This window comes from Macaca thibetana, chromosome 2 (genome assembly GCF_024542745.1).
Source record: "Macaca thibetana thibetana isolate TM-01 chromosome 2, ASM2454274v1, whole genome shotgun sequence".
NCBI classification, from domain to species: Eukaryota; Metazoa; Chordata; class Mammalia; order Primates; family Cercopithecidae; genus Macaca; species Macaca thibetana.
Window position 1 is genome coordinate 80,846,792 of NC_065579.1, and position 17,724 is coordinate 80,864,515.

Sequence of the window (17,724 nt, forward strand, 5' to 3'; positions counted from 1 at the left end):
AAGAGAGTAGAACAAGTTTGATCTGTTACTGATTACATAAATCAATTGAGGTAACTCACTACCTTTGGACCAGCTCAAATTTACAGTATTTTAATCACTATCACACAGTGTAGCATCTCTGTACTTCGTGTTATCTCATTTACTCCCAACAACTTGAAAAGGCAGGAATTTGATGGTCATATTTTATAAATGGCCCCAAAATGTTAATCAATTTGCTTAAATTTATACAATTATTCACAACAGCTACCCAAAAGAGCTGAGATTTAATAGCTGAGTGTCACTAATCCAAAGTCTACATTCTTTAAATACTGAATATTACAATTCCTTTCTAAGAGCCAGGACTCAGGACTACTGATTCTTGGTCCAGAATTAGTTCCATTATAATCTACAGCTTGTCATAGAATTCTATCATTTTCATTCCTTTAAAATCACAGTTAAACATAATATAAATCTTGTCCTCAGGAAACAAACATAAACTGAGGAATGTTCTTTAAAACCATCAATGTCATAAAAGACAAGGCTGAGGAACTATGCCAGATTAAAGTCTCAAGAAACATGACAACTAAATTCAATGTATGCAGATAACTGTTGAAGCTAAGCAAAAGGATACAATAATTCATTTTATTATTCTTCTATTATTTTCAAATTTGCCATAATAAAAGTTTAAAAATAAAGTCCTTCATAGAGAAATTTTGCTGGATGTCAATGTTTTTTTTCCCTTCCATAGCCTACTCACAGGCTATCTCCTCTAGAGATAAGTCCCAATTTGACTTCATACACGTCTTTCTTTCAAACATTAGCCTCCCTTCCAAACAATGTGCAAATTTTTTTAGCCAGACTAAATTCATGCAGATTACAAATTACCTGCATTAACTTTCTCGTTAAATACTAAACTCCCTGAGGGAAAAGGTCTTATCTGGTAATTAGCATAAATTTTTTAGTCTAAAAGGATTATGTAGCACCTTTCATCACTGGCTCTGAGCTCCACCTCTTTTTGGCACATGGGAAATGAAACTCACAATCCCATCGAGGCTGTTCCTTGTGAGGTTTAGGGAAGGCAAGCCTGCTTCCATTAAGGCTACCTTCAGGTCTGACACACCTTTTAGATACTACAAGTGGTTTACAATGTTCTTACCTAAAGATGTTAAAAACAAAATCCATGAAACTTCCAATAAAAAGAGCCATTAATTACTGGAAACCTAGAATTACTAGAAGTCCTAGAGAGAATGGGATTGAAAGAATCACAATGCAAGAATAACCCTCATCCCAATCCTACAAATAAATACATTTAGGATGATCCCAGCATTCCAATTAACTGATGTGAAGGTGAAACCATGAAGTGTTGAAATCTAAAGTATTAATAAGTAATGTTTTATTCTATTAATTCAAAGTATACTTAAGGTATACTTGTACAATGTTGATTAATTCACCAAAATGCTGCTTCTGAACATTACTGTTAAATTTACTTATTACTTAAGACTGTGCTTACTAAACGGAATACATTCCGTTAGGTACTATAGAGTAGGTTAACAATTAAAATATTCCCTCCTCCTCTAATACAAGTTATATAAGACAGATAAAAACACTGTAAGGCTGTGTCAAAGCATCTAGGAATTCAGTTAAGAATGTCACACCTGACTGGGGTTGTAGAAGAGGAGATGTAATAGAACTAAGAGAAGAGCATCAAGAAGTTCAGCATGTACCCCGAAAACTGCAAATAACCCAAATCCCTTAAAATTATCATGAGACCTGCCTCTAACACAGATGTCAAATTTTACTCTATACTAAGTTGGCCTCCTGCGCACTAGAAGATATCTGACGTAAAATACTGCAAGTCCAACACTGAAGCCACACTGCTGGAAATTCAATTTTACTGGGCTTTCATAATGCTATTAAAGTCGAGTGTGAGGAAAAGCAGAGTTCTTGGATCAATGGCTTCTAGCAGATAGGGCTAAATAAGGCAGTTGCAAAGAGCAACAGGTTCTTTAAACAACAGTGGATATAGCTGCAAATCAAAGCACACATAAGTGCAGAAAGGACTCGTGATTAATATTAGTCGTTTCAGGCTCATCCACAAATACCAAACAATTAGCATCAACTGTCTATTTATCTTCCAACTCCGAAAGTGTTTTAATAATGTGGCTTATTACAGTTGAATATGGAGGTACTTTTTAGCACAATTAATCCCTCTGTAAATTCAAGTAATAGAACTGTTAAACATTATGAAAAAAGTCAGCCACAGAAAACCAAACATCACTAACAATATTGTACCCACATTTTGTCTTGTGTCACACATATGTGTCTTGTGTCTTTTAATTGAGAGGAGGGGAAATAGAAGTCTTTTACTAACTCCTGTAAGAATCCTGCAGAGAAACCTGTGAACAGCAGCAATCTTTAAGAGGTCCATTCAAAAACAGACAAAAAGAAAATCTTGATTAGTATATTGTAATAGTTTTTTTAAAAATGTACAGTAACTTCAAGGGAGAACTTGTATCATACTAAAACAGTATTTACCTTCTTAATAATAAAGTATATACATTAACAAAAGTTTAAAATTCAAGTCTTAAAAAGTTATATAACATCTTCATATTAATTGATTTACATCACTCATTGGGCATACATAGCTACACCAACATCACTGTTAAGAAGCTTTTGTTTCGAGCCAATTATTTCCAACCAAGGAGATTCAGACTATGCTCAAATCTGTAACAGAGAAAACCCCTACAATTGGGCAAACAAGATAAATATTTTAAACATGGAAGAAGCTAAGCTCAAAAAGGTTTTCCTACTTAAAAGATTATTCCAAAATTCTCACTTCAAAGAAAAAATATATCTAATTTTCTCACGCTTCCCATTCTGCTTTGATTAATATTTTACTTTGAAGTTTGAGAGCCTTATAGCTAAAAGATTCTCAAATTATTCTCCCTGAAAACCAGGTGACTGATATCATTCATTTGCCTCAATCAGATTATATAATCAGATTTTTCCAAACCTTAAAACATATGATTCAAACATACCCATCACAAAAGGACAAATATGCACTAGCACGTTTTCTCCTGAGTACATTCTGAACCATCTACTCTTCAAGTGGATCGTTTACAAAATAAGAACATAATTCCCTGAATCAGTAAAGTTAACTTTATTTTCATGAAAGAATGACAAATTCCATTTACACTATCACGATTTACATTTTCCTAAAATTCACGCAGCTTTCTTCAATTCACAATCTACAAACCACAACAATGCACAAATTTGGTGTTAGACAGATACTTTAATGTTTAGTTCTTATTTCAACAGTCATTGTTGCTACAGTCTCTCATTCTCACTCTTCACTGTGTTACTTAGAGAACAAAGAACTAAAGAAACTGAAAAGAACTAGATCAAGTGATGAGACCAATTTTCAGCGTAAGGCATAATAACGTTAGCTAATCAAAAACTGGAGTATTTCTATCATTTAATCCTTCAAGACAATAACCTCCTGTTTTCCCTCACTTTCCTTCCAATAACTTGACAGAATTCTGTGGAAGGATGGATCCCAAGCAGAAAACCTTCACAAATGTGAAAGAAACTGGAATTCCTAGCATAGTCACAAGACTAACTAGAAATCCCAGAACTCTGTAAACAACCTTTGTTTTCAATGCAGAAATCATTTCTGTACTTTTAATGACCCATCATTCAACTTCACTTGAGCTCCTCCAATCATTGGCACTACTTTACCAAGTTATTAGACAGTTCTATTAGTAGTTATTTGAAAAATCATTCTTCTCTATAATTTAAATATGTCTGACTATAACTATTTCTTACATGCTATAGGGCTAAATAAACAAATTCCTCAGCTTGAAATGAAAATCTTTAGCTACTAGAAGGCCTTTCTTCCATTCTCTCATTCTCATTTTTAAAATCTGTGACCTATCAATTTCAAAAACCTATCCAGTTTCTCCTTAAAGACTCCTAAAAGGGAACACAGTGCTTTACTCACAGCACCTTTTTCTTCAATACTTAATAAATTTATTCTCTTAATTGACAATGCAATGAGAGTAGTAAAACTCAAATCTAGAAAGTCTAGATAAAAACTCATAAAAATCTGTCACTGTAACTGAGACTGACAAATGGTGTTACGACTGCTAAATGCAAAAGAAATGAATTTAGAACCCACTTCACACCATCTAAAAAATTACCACACACTGGGTTATAGAACTAAAAGTTAAAACTCTGAAACACTTCAAAGAAAACATACAGGTCAATCTTTACGACCTTGGATTAGGCAACAGTTTCACAGATATACCACCAGAAGTACAAGAAACAAAAGAAAAAAACAATAAACTGAGATCATAAAAATGTAAAATGTTTTCATTTCAAAAGACACCATCAAGAAAGTGAAGATAACCCACAAAACAGGACAAAAGTTTCGTAAATCATATCACAGATATGAATCATATCATTTGCATCCAGAATACATGAATACTACAATTCAATATAAAGTCAATTTTGAAATCTGAACAGATAACCCAAAGAGTAAAATACAAATGGCCAATAAGAATATGAAAATATCCTCAACATCACCAGCTATCAGAGAAGTGCAAAACAAAATTACAATGAGGTACTACTTCACACCCATTAGGATGGCAGTCACCAAAAGAACGGTTGTAAGGGTTGACAAGGATATGAGAAAGATGAGAAACTGAAACCCTCATTCACTGCTGGTGGAAATGCAAAATGATGCAGTCCTTTGGAAGACAGTCTGGCAGTTCCTCAATTATTAGCATTTCATTAGAAATAATGAATTAATAGGATATTTAAAAAATTTAGTGTAAAACTGACAAGTGTCTTATTTCACAATAAAAAAATACATCAGGACATGTTTCATATATATGAAAATATATATATATACACACACACACCAATGACTACAATAATCACTTTTTAATTCTAGAAGGCAACAGCCAGTATACTTGATGTGCCATGGAGAAGTGCTGGCAATTTTCTTTATGATTCACTGACAAGACAATTAAAATAGCTCACTAATTTATTCAATTTCCAGGTTTTCAAATTTCCAAGTAAAAAAATTACCCTCCAAACTAACGAAGATTTTATACTTCAAATAGTAAACTAAGGAATGACTTTTAATCAAATTATGGAATGGGCTATTAATCATTACTAGCCAATGAAGTTGATACATACATTTCTTTTAATTTTGTTTTTAATTTTTTGAAGTACACAGTAGGTGTATATATTTATGAAGTACACAAGACATTCTGATATAGGCATGCAGTGTGTAATGAAAAATATGAAACCTTCGTAAAATTGTGTGTCATCCTTGTGCAGGGGCCATGCTAATCTTTGTATCATTCCAATTTTAACATATGTGCTGCCAAAGTGAGCATCAGTTACCGCATTTTTAAAAAGATAGTCATTAAGTAGAAATGCCTCTATCAAAATAAGACCTGTTAAAGCACAGGGTGCTGGAACCCACACCACTTTCTGACTCAACGGCTAAATATGGGATGCAGCCAAGAATCTGCATTTCCAACAAGTTATCAGGAGATGCTGATGCTGCCAAGGATCACGTTTTGAGAACTACAATACTCTCCTGAATCATCTATCACAACAATATTCTTTTTAATACCAAAAACTGGTAATATTAACAATCCAATCATTTGTTAAACATCATTTGCCAAACATCAGTTATGTAAGATACATCAGAGAAGCTTTAAATCATCAGGACTTTCCCAGTGTTGTCTGCTGCAATTAGTATATCTTCTACTAATACGCCCATAAGATGCCTTTCAAGTCCTGCATCCATGAAGCCTTCTGATTCCTCCAGCTAGAAACAACTGCTTATTCCTTTGAACCTAAGTCATCACTTGTAACACCCATTAAACACTGCCAACTTTTATTACTTGTTTAGCTATTCACATTCAAGACTTTCTCACCTACTAACCTAAGTTCCATGGTAGCCTACTGATAGGCATTTTCATATCCCTCAGAATTCTTGGCACTGGCTCTCCATAAATAGTTGATAAATATGTCTGTAGTAAATAATTAAAATCAATATAGCCTTGATTTCATCCCCCATTTTCAGCAAAAAAAAAAGGGGGGGCACAAGTCAAGCTTTTACAAAGAAATGTCCAAATCAAATCCTTTTCAAAGACTGTACATAATGTTCCATTGTAATATTTAACCACGTAAGTTTAGGCTTAAGGAAGAAGAACATTAGAAAGGCAGTTTCAGCAAAACCCAGTTTCGGCAAAAACAGTGTAACTCTTCAGTTGGTGAACTAACCTATAGTTCTCTTCTCATAAAATGCACTCAACAATACAAAAGTTTGATTGTTTTAAAGAGTAATCTGCCATAGATTATAATCAGCGTAGAACCTGCAGCCCAAGTATAATTCTTTCCATAATGTATCATTTACATTAAAAAACCCTTTGTGTTATGGTATATATCTCAACAGACTGCCACCTGACCTACATACAGAAGCTCAACTTGTATATCTAGTTCCCACCAAGTCCCTTGAGTAATTTCTTTTATGGTATCTCCAACACCATATGAAACAGCACAGAATTGCAACATGTTAAAAGTGTTTAAAATTATCTGTAATTCTCAGTATCATTAAAAATTCTATGATATAACTCCTTCTACTATCCTTTAATCTGTCTGCCCTTTTATAGAGTGTGAAGGAAAAAAAAAAAACACAGAGGACCTAATGTTATTTATCTCCAAAACCTAAAAACACAGTACCCGGTATACAGCAGGTGCTCAAGAAATACTTTGAATTGCAATCATTGTTGTTACTTGCTATCTTGTGTACTATTCTTCACATAGCTCATTAGACTACTAGTATCAACACCTGGCAATTTAGGGAAGAACTGAGATCTATAGCAGCTCCAGAAACTCAAGTCCTAAGTACAAGAAAAGCATACCAAACACGCAGTTCTAGTTAATCTTTGATGGACCTGAAGGTTAGAAAAGACAACGAAGAAATCACTGCCTGAAACACTATTAAGTCACTTCAAGGAGTTTGGGAGGTTTTTTGTTTAAACATATACCGGCAGTTCACACTTTGGATGGTAGTGTGGGACTGTAAAAATCACCAAGATTTGAAACTGAACAAGGTGATCTTCATCAGTGTGAATTGTTCCATTACTTTTAAAAATTTCATCAAGATATTAAAAATGTTTACTATCAGTTATCAATGTATAATCAAAATATTGTAAAACGGGCCGGGCGTGGTGGCTCACACCTGTAATCACAGCACTTTGGGAGTCTGAAGCAGGCCGAAGACTTGAGGTCAGGAGTTCGAGACCAGCCTGGCCAACATGGTGAACCCCCATCTCTACTAAAATACAAAAATTAGCTGGGCGTGGTGGTGCACACCTGTGGTCCTGGCTGCTCAGGAGGCTGAGGCAGGAGAATCACCTAAACCCAGGAGGTAGAGGTTGCAGTAAGCCAAGATCACACCACTGCACTTCAAGCTGGGTGACAGAACAAGACTCCATCTCAGGAAAAAAAGGGGAAAAAAAAATCATTCTTTTAGTACACTGTAATCTAAAACACTAGAACCGACGTGAATTGTTTTATTTCTTGGTAAATAGCTTATCGAGAACTTTGAATAGCAACTTTTCTTCTCATATAACTTATGACACAGAGAGCAAGCATCTTTTCCTCTTTTTTGGAGACAGGGTCTTGCTCTGTCATCCAGGCTGGAGTGCAGTGGCACAAACACAACTCCCTGCAGCCTGAATCTCCCAAGCTCAAGCAATCCTCTCACCTCAGTCCCCCAAGTAGCTAGGACAACAGACGCATCCCACCACGCCCGGTTAATGTTTGTATTTTTAGTAGAGATGGGGTTGTGCCATGCTGCCCAGGCTGGTTGAGAACTCCTGAGCTCAAGCAATCTGCCCACCTCGTCCTCCCAAAGTGCTGGGATTACAGGCGTGAGCCACTGTACCCAGCCTGAGCCACTGCACTTGGTCACTTATGACAGTGCAAACATCTTTTCTATTTCTTGGGGAAATTTCTTGGGGGCATTTTCACAATTCTCTAAAGCTTCTAACATTTTATCCTTGCATTTTCAATGTCTTGAAATATCTCTGAGAGTTTTTGGCCAGTGACACTTCCTATGAGGCCATCGTCTTTGTCATCACAACCACTTGGACATAATGTACATTTATGTCCACAAATTCGCCTTCACTAAGCTTCTCCAGCTGCATATGAAGACTCGCAACATTCTCCCCATCAGCTATTTCTTCTATAACTCCATTTATACACGATGCAAATTTCATGTTCAGCAGTCATTTTTAGAGATGGTTTTTGCACTTTAATGACATTAAAGTGTAATCTAACAAGGGCTATGGGATGCTCAAAAGACAGTAGGCCCACAGGAGAAAACAAGTAACTGAGAAAAAATGTAAATGGTCACAAAAAATAATATTACAATTTTTTTTTAAATCCTTTATGGTAAGAACTATCATATGCAAAATCAAGAGGCAGGACTAGATGAAGAAAACAACTACAACTCATATCCAAGACAATCAGCTTCCTTTACATGTAACAAGATCCATAAGAAAATGATTTCCCATTCAAGGATACAAAATTTAAACAGCTTATAGAAAATAAAAATTTTAAGGCTTAAAACATTAAAAAGTGCTCAACCTCCCTGCAAGAGAAATGCAAATTGATTTCACTGAGAACTTCTGATACAATTTGGATGAATCTCAGCAAAATAAATCTCTTATAATGCTGAGAAAAAAAAGCCACAAACAAGAGCACATACTGTATGATTATATGAAATACAAGAATAATGAATAGATACTTTAAGTCAGGATAATGGTTACCTTTCCAGAGGCTGGGGATAGAGTAATGACTGGTGTAGTGGTTACACAGGTGTGTCCAATTTGTGAACTTCACCATCTGTATTCTGTACCTTTTAATGTATTCTGCATATCATAATGAAAAGCATATCTTTAAAAAAAATAGAAGATATCATTCTTTATCTACCAGTTTCGCAAAGATAAAAAGCTTTATAACACTCTGTAGTGTTATAATACACACTGGTGGTAGGAGTATCAATAACCACAACCTCCATGGAGACAACCTGGCAGTGAAATTTAAAAATGCAGTGCAGTGGCTCACGCCTGTAATCCCAGCACTTTGGGAGGCCGAAGCGGGCAGATCACCTGAGGACGGAAGTTCAACACCAGCCTGGCCAATATGCTGAACCCCCGTCTCTACTCAAAATACAAAAATCAGCTGGGCGTAGTGGTGCGCGCCTGTAGTCCAAGCTACTCGGGAGGCCGAGGCTGGAGAATCGCTTGAACCCAGGAGTCGGAGGTTGCAGTGAGCCGAGATTACGCCACTGTGCTCCAGCCTGGGCAAAAGAACAAGACTCCATCTCAAAAAAAAAAAAAACAGAAAAAGAATAAATAAATAAAATAAATATGCACATATCCTTTGACCCTGAAATTCTACTGTGGGGAACTTATTCATCAAAATGTTTGCACACGTGCAAAATAACTTATATACAATGCTATTCATTGTTGCATTAGAAAAAGAAACAACAAATTCTCCATCAACAGGGGCCTGGTGATATTACAATAAAATAGTATTCCGTAAAAAAAAAAAAAAAAATGAAGAACCTCTTCAGATACCGATTTGAGAATGATCACCAGGAAGGTCAGGCAATAAAAGCAGTGCATATAATGCTCTACAAAGTTTTTGGGAAATATGCTGGGAGAGAGCATGTTACATACTTTTTTGTATATAGTAACATCATCTCTGGAAGGACACATAAAAAACTAATAATACCTGTCACTCCAGAGAGGTGAGCCAAGTGACTAGGGGACAGATGTGGAAAGGTTTTTTGCTGTATACACTTCTGTACATTTTAAGTTTTGAACCATATAAAATGCTCAAGTGTTCAAAACAAGTTAAAAAAATAATTACCTGAAAGGGAGGCGAAAATAGACCTGTAAAGGGATGATCAGAGTCCAGTCTAAAACAATTAACTCCTCAGAAAAGATCCATCTAGAAATGCTTTGGGGGAAAAAAAAAAGGCCACCATATTTGGGGTTTAGAGGTACCGTGAAATTGGTTACATTACTGAGCCGGGCACAGAGGCTTGCATCTATAGTCCCAGCTGCTTGTGAGGCTGAGGTAAGAGGATTTGTTTGAGACAAGGGAGTTCAAGACCAGGCTGGGCAACCTAGCAAGACCCTGTCTCTAAAATAATAAAAAATGTTAAACTCCATCTCTCCTAAAAAGAAAAAAGAAAAAAATTAGCTGGGAGCGGTGGCGGGCGCCTGTAGTCCCAGCTACTCGGGAGGCTGAGGCAGAATGGCATGAACCCGGGAGGCGGAGCCTGCAGTGAGCCGAGATCGCGCCACTGCACTCCAGCCTGGGTGACAGAGTGAGACTCCGTCTCAAAAAAACAAAATTCTTTAAACTTACTGAGGCTTATCACGCAGTCAGTAGCACAATGGCAACAGAAACTAGGTTTCAGAGAATATATTGAGAATTTCTTCAGCAAATCAGGGGAATCCATGTCAGGTGTAGGAGACACTTCAAAAAGAACATATTGAATGCCTAACTCTTCGTTCAAAGACACATAGCAACAAACACACAGAAAGTCAAAAGGTATTTGCCTAATCATAAAGACCCCTAAGAGAGAGTCCAAGAAAAATAAAGAAATAGCAAGATGGGGAACAGAATCACACTCACTTTTATACCCATTCCTTAACACTCACTGCTGCCTGAGCCCAACACTGCATAAAGTGCCTAGTCTTCCAAAGATACTTATCCCCACACCTAAAAGTTGAGAAAAAGAGAAAAAAAAAAAAAAAAAAAAAACCCTAAATGGAAAAAACACTTTGTCATTCTGAATATCCTCTTTTTTTTTTGAGACGGAGTCTCGCTCTGTCTCCCGGGCTGGAGTGCGGTGGCCGGATCTCAGCTCACTGCAAGGTCCGCCTCCTGGGTTCACGCCATTCTCCTGCCTCAGCCTCCCGAGTAGCTGGGACTACAGGCGCCCGCCACCTCGCCCAGCTAGTTTTTTGTATTTTTTAGTAGAGACGGGGTTTCACCGTGTTAGCCAGGATGGTCTCGATCTCCTGACCTCGTGATCCGCCCATCTCGGCCTCCCAAAGTGATGGGATTACAGGCTTGAGCCACCGCGCCCGGAGTTTTTTTTTTTTTTTTTTTTGAGACAGTCTCACTCCGTTGCCCAGGCTGGAGTGCAGTGGCACAATCTTGGTTCGGCTCACTGCAACCTCCGCTTCTCGGGTTCAAGTGATTCTCTCGCCTCAGCTTCCCAAGTAGTTGGAATTACAGGCATGAACCACCATGCCCGGCTAACTTTTGTACTCTCAGTAGAGACAGGGTTTCACCATGTTGGCCAGGCTGGTCTCGACCTCCTGGCCTCAAGTGATCCACTCCCCTTGGTCTCCCAAAGTGCTGGGATCACAGGCATGAGCCACCACGCCCGGCCCTGAATATCCTTTGTCAAATCTTAAACACATTAACAAAATCATCACATCTTCCAACAAAGACAAGATTCCTGCTCTACTGGCATTTACATTCTAGTGGAAGTTTAAAAAAAAAAAAAAAAGGAAACAAAAAGCACTCCCAGAAGGCTGGAATTGTCCTGTGTATATCCCTGAAATAAGAGAGGTATTGGCGTGGCACTCATACCTGGTCAAAGCATGAAACATACTGATTAATAATGTTGCTCTGGCCGGGCGCGGTGGCTCAAGCCTGTAATCCCAGCACTTTGGGAGGCCGAGATGGGCGGATCACGAGGTCAGGAGATCGAGACCATCCTGGCTAACACGGTGAAACCCCGTCTCTACTAAGAAATACAAAAAATAGCCGGGCGAGGTGGCAGCGCCTGTAGTCCCAGCTACTCGGGAGGCTGAGGCCGGAGAATGGCGTGAACCCGGGAGGCGGAGCTTGCAGTGAGCTGAGATCCGGCCACTGCACTCCAGCCTGGGCTACAAAGTGAGACTCCGTCTCAAAAAAAATAAATAAATAAATAGATAATGTTGCTCTGAAACCATGAATCCCATGAGCTATGGCCTGTCTGTACCGTCTTGTCAGCATTGTTTACTGTTAACAGTGAGACTGATAGTTTGCACCTGGTTTTGGTGAGCCCCTAGAGGTTTCTGCCATTAAGGCTGGTTATGCAGCAAAAATATGCCTATGTGGCCAGCAGGAATATAAGCCCCACTGAGACTCCACTGTGGGATCCCTGGTTCCAAGGTATTCTCTGCATACATCAGTGACCCTGATCCAAGAAAGAAAGATAACCATATGGCCCTACAACTGAACCTCACACTCAGCCTCTTCAGGTCCATTGATGGGAGGCACCCTTTGCTTGTGATGTGCAACCTAACTTGAAAGCACTTGCTTTAAGTATCGTTTTTCAGCAATAAACCACAGATTGATGAGCACTGTTACTTTGGATCATGTGAGTTTTCCTTAGCAATCAAACCTTGTCTGTCACTGCTAACAGAGATGAAAAAAAAGGTTAACAGATTGTAATAACTGTGGTTAAAAAAATAAAATCAAATGATATGATAGCGAAAAGCCATAGAGGCAAAATGGGATTAGAGAACATGGCCAGGAAAGAGATGGGGAACATGAAATGAGGTACAAACGACAAGAATCCAACAAAGTGACAACCAGAAGTTAAGAGAATTCTAAGCAGAGTGAACCACAGCAACTGCATAGGCTCTAAGGCAAGAAACAAGTGTGACTCCCACAAAAGTAAGGGTGGCTACAGAGTGGCAAGCAACAAACAAACGGTAGGAAATTAAATCAGAGGTAGGCAGTGGCAGATCACACAGAGCCTTATAAATTCAGATTTCAACCCAATAGCTTTCTTACTGTTCTTGCTGCCTGTATCTGTTCACACAGCCCTTCACCCTCACCTCCATACATACACTACCTCCAGAAAGAATGTTCTGAGATATTAAGTAATTTCACTACTTAAAATAAATGAATTGGTCAGGCGCAGTGCCTCATGCCTGTAATCCCAGCACTTTCGGAGGCCAAGGCAGGAGGATTACCTGTCAGAAGTTTGAGACCAGTCTGGCCAGCATGGCCAAACCCTGTCTCTACTAAAAATACAAAAAATTAGCCAGGCATGGTGGGGCACATCTGCAATCCCAGCTACTCAGGAGGCTGAGGCAGGAGAATAGCTTGAACCTGGGAAGCAGAGGCTGTAGTGAGCTGAGATCACACCACTGCACTCCAGCCTGGGCAACAAGAGCAAAACTATGTCTCAAAAAATAAATAAATAAAATAAATAAATGAATCCAAAATCCGTGGGTTGACATTATCTGTATTTACCACCCGCCCCCCACAATATGACATAGTTTCAAGATATACACCCTGAGCTTTCACTGCACATTGCATCAAAGTTCTGCTCACTTTTTACACTCATACACACACACACAGAAGTAACATTACATATTATTCTACATCATATACACATATATGCACAGAAGTAACACTCTATGCACTAGGCATGGTGGCTCACACCTGTAATCCCAACACTTTGGGAGGCAGAGGCGGATGGATCATTTGAGGTCAGGAGTTCGAGACCAGCCTGGCCAACATGGTGAAACCCCATCTCTGCTAAAAATACAAAAATTAGCTAGGCGTGGTGGCACACGCCTGTAATCCCAGCTACTAGGCAGGGTGAGACAGAGGTTGCAGTGAGCCAAGATCGTGCTACTGCACTCCAGCCTGGGCAACAGAGTGAGACTCCTGCCTCAAAAAAAGGAAAAAAAAAAAAAAGTAACACTCCTTGTTAACGCTATATATTGGACGTCTAATGTTTTTAGTCTTCTGCTTTTGCTTTAGAGAAACTACATAGTTTCTTCTGCACAGTCTTGGAATTTTCAGTCACAGTGCCGTTTTATTCCCCGGGCAAAGGCCTGGAACGTAACTCCAGCTAGCCAAATCAGACAGCCTCCTAGATATGTGAATGTAAAGAGAGAGAAATTATACAGGAAAATAATTCAAACTGATTCTTAACCACTGCCAAATCAGCCCACTGTGATGTCCATGACCTAGATTCTTTATTCCTCTGTTTTTCGTTAATTCAATGAACTTCTCCATCTTTCCCTTTTTTTGCTTCAGATAACTAGACTATTTCTGTTGCTTGCAAACAAAAAACCTGGAGTCAAGGAACCAAGACTGTGAAAGAGGTCAGCACAAGTCACATAGCAACAAACAGGAACCATAAATCAGAGGAAAGCCTGGTCTATTCGGAGCAGGGAGAAAGAGAGAAAACAGAATTATGGCAGAATACTAGATTTGGAAGCCTAGTACTGTCGCTACTAAGGGGAATACATGATAATTCAGTCCCTAAGAATGTGCTACATTCTAGAACACATGCCAATTATCCATGAAGCCAGAAAGTGAAAACAATCAGTTATAGGCAAAACAGTACTACAATTTCCTAAAACACTTGGCTTTGCAGCTTTAAGATAATTATGGTCTTTCCCCCTTATGCTTCCTTAAAGAAATACCCCATTTAGCTGGTGGTAATTTAAGAGATTCTGTTCCTTAAAATTTTTAAATATGGAATACATCTGTAATTTCCCTACCCTGACTTCCTCCTTTAGGTTACAATACCTCTTACATACTCTACTAACATCCACCTCACCCTGTATGGCAGTTATGTCTGTATGTCTCTATAGTAATAGCATGTTGTCTCTCTAAAAACAAGAATAAAGTTGAATCTCAGAGCCTACTTAATCTAGTAACTGGTATATATTAAAAATAATGACGATAATAAAAGGCTTCTAATTATTAAATATCTATCTGTATCACTCCTGGCACTGCAAGGCAGTGTGTGTGTGTGTGTGTGTACATATATATATATATATATATATATTTTTTTTTTTTGGAGACAGAGTCTTGCTCTGTTACTCAGGTTGGAGTGCAGTGGTGCGATCTCGGCTCACTGCAACCTCCGCCTCCCGGGTTCAAGTGGTTCTCCTGCCTCTGTCTCCTGAGTAGCTGGGATTACAGGTGCGCCACCACGCCCAGCTACTTTTTGTATTTTTAGTAGAGATGGAGTTTCACCATGTTGGCCAGACTGGTCTCGAACTCCAGACCTCAGGTAATCCACCCGCCTCGGCCTCCAAAACTGCTGGGATAACAGGCGTGAGCCACCACACAAGGCCTCACTTTGTATATATTTCTAGTGATCACAGCCAAGCTAACAAGATGGTATTTTCAGCTAACAGCCGCAAAAATAAGCAACTGTAATGAAATCACTGACATCTTCCAACAAAGACAAGATTCCTGCTCTACTGGCATTTACATTCAGGCGGAAGGTTTTTTTAAAAAACCATGTAAATAAAAAGCACTCTGGAGGTTAATCCCAGAGGGCTGGAATTGGCCTTCTGGGATTAACCCGAGTGCTTTCTATTCCTTCCAAATAAGGAAATTACCTAAAACTGTTAAGCTAGAAGAACCAAGATCTACTGGAATCCAAATCGCTCCATCTTCCCTTTATTCCAACAGATCAGTATCTAAAATCAGTGGTTTTCAAACTGCAGGTCACAATCAGTTTGTGGATCATAAAATAAATTTAGTGAGCCATATCCTTTTTTAATGAATGCAATATGAGTGCATCACATGAAGGGCAAATACTGTTTCATGAAACTAATTTCAGTTTTATATACGTATATGTACAAGGCAGAGATATGTATCTTACTGTGAATCACAGTCCAAAAGTCCAAAAGCCACAGACATAAGCACTGCCTTACTGTTGTAAGTACTGACATATCCTCTCAATTTTATTTATGTATTTATTTTTTTCTTCTATTGCCCAGGCACGAGTGCAAAAGTGTGGATCTCGGCTCACTGCAACCTCCATCTCTCGGATTCAAATGATTCTCCTGCCTCAGCCTCCCAAGTAGCTGGGATTACAGGCAGGCGTCAGCCACTACACCCAGCTAATTTCTGTATTTTTCATAGAAACAGGGTTTCACCACGTTGGCCAGGCTGGTCTCGAACTCCTGACCTCAAGTGATCCACCCTCCTCGGCCTCCCAAAGTGCTGGGATTACGGGCATGAGCCACCATGCCTGGACATCCTCTCAATTTTTAATCAAAATCCTGATGTTTAAAACATTTGAGTAGTAAAATCTATCATTAATGTCCTACACATTATCAAAAATAAACAGGGTTTAAAAGGTGCTGTGTAAAACATTTGGAACATAAGTACCATATTTCTCCCCTGCTAAAGTGTGCCCTAAAACTACAGTGTACATCCTTAATACAGCAAAGAAGAAAAACGAACTGGCTGGTCCTGTCTTTCACTCTCTTCCCTCAGGGCTTTTACTAAATCCTTTTCAAAAATGTTTCAAAAAGCTTTACTATGCTTCACTAAAGATAATTACTCAATTTTATCAGTTTTCTGACCATTTTCATGAGTGATTAGATAAATATCTTCCAACATATACTGTCTTTAAAAAAAGATGACCTCACTCACATGTATAACCTTATATACATAAAAAGCACTCAGCAAGTGACAGCAAGCAATATGACAATGACTATGCATGTTTACTTCTGTAACAGGCCGTAAGCCCAGAAAACAGCTCTAAGCCTTATGGCATACATTAAAATTAATATGTTATAGGGGTTGGGGGAAGATGACTGATTAATTCTTCTAAGGCAACCACATACTAAAGAAGTAATGTACATTAAGAAAAAGACATGGCCGGGCATGGCATGGTGGCTTGTGCCTGTAACCCAGCACTTTAGGATGCAAAGATGGGTGGACTGCTTGAGCCCAGGAATTTGAGACCAGCCTGGGCAACATGGCAAAACCTCATCTCTACAAAAATTACAAAAATTAGCAGGGCGTGGTGGCATGTGCCTGCAGTCCCCGTTACTTTGGAGGCTGAGGCAGGAAGATCAATTGATTAAGCCCATGAAGTTGAGGATGCAGTGAGCTGTTATCATACCACTGCACTCCACTGGGTAATAGAACTCAAGACTCTGTCTCAAAATAAATACATGAATTAGTTAATTAATTAAAAATAAACAAAATCAAACTTTTTTTAAGAGAGACATGTTTGGGAACATTTGCAGTCATAAATGAGCCAATTACAGTTTAAGGCAGACAAAGGTATCTATTGCTCCTCCTTCCCAAGGCCCCATGCAAAATGAAGGGAATGAAGTAACGGGCCAGGGTCCTTGGCTCAGGTCTATCATCCCAGCACTTTGGGAGACTGAGGCAGGTGGACCACTTGAGTCCAAGAGTTCGAGAACAGCCTGGGCAACATGGCAAAACCCTGTCTCTACAAAAAAAAATACAAAAATTAGCCATGAATGGTGGTAGTACCTGTAGTCCCAGCTACTAGGGAGGCTAAGGTAGAAGGATCAACTGAGCCTGAAGTTGGGGCTGCAGTGAGTCATGATCATGCCACTGTACTCCAGCCTGCATGACAGAGCAAGACCCTGTCTCAAAGATAAAATGAAACAACAGCACTGTTGCAAAGCGAGTAGACGTCACTGGATGATGATAAATTCTAAAGAATTTTGGTCAGGTTGAAAGTAGAACAGACTGACGAGATAAAAACCCACGTATAAGACAAGAAAGTCTTTTCAAGGCCGCACTAAAGAAGTTCCAAGTTATATACTAATCACAACTACAAGGAGAAGGAAACAACGATGGTACTTCATCAGGGCACTGCATTACCCA

General features: G+C 38.8%; 1 protein-coding gene and 1 non-coding gene across 8 annotated transcripts in view; both read right to left on the minus strand.

Moving 5' to 3' along the window:
- TBL1XR1 (TBL1X/Y related 1) overlaps positions 1–17,724 on the minus strand; it is a 183,952-nt gene that overhangs the window by 103,747 nt on the left and 62,481 nt on the right. The window lies entirely within an intron of this gene.
- Positions 5,281–5,384, minus strand: LOC126949412 (U6 spliceosomal RNA). Its single transcript, XR_007723718.1, has one exon. It is a non-coding gene; the product is annotated as a U6 spliceosomal RNA (small nuclear RNA).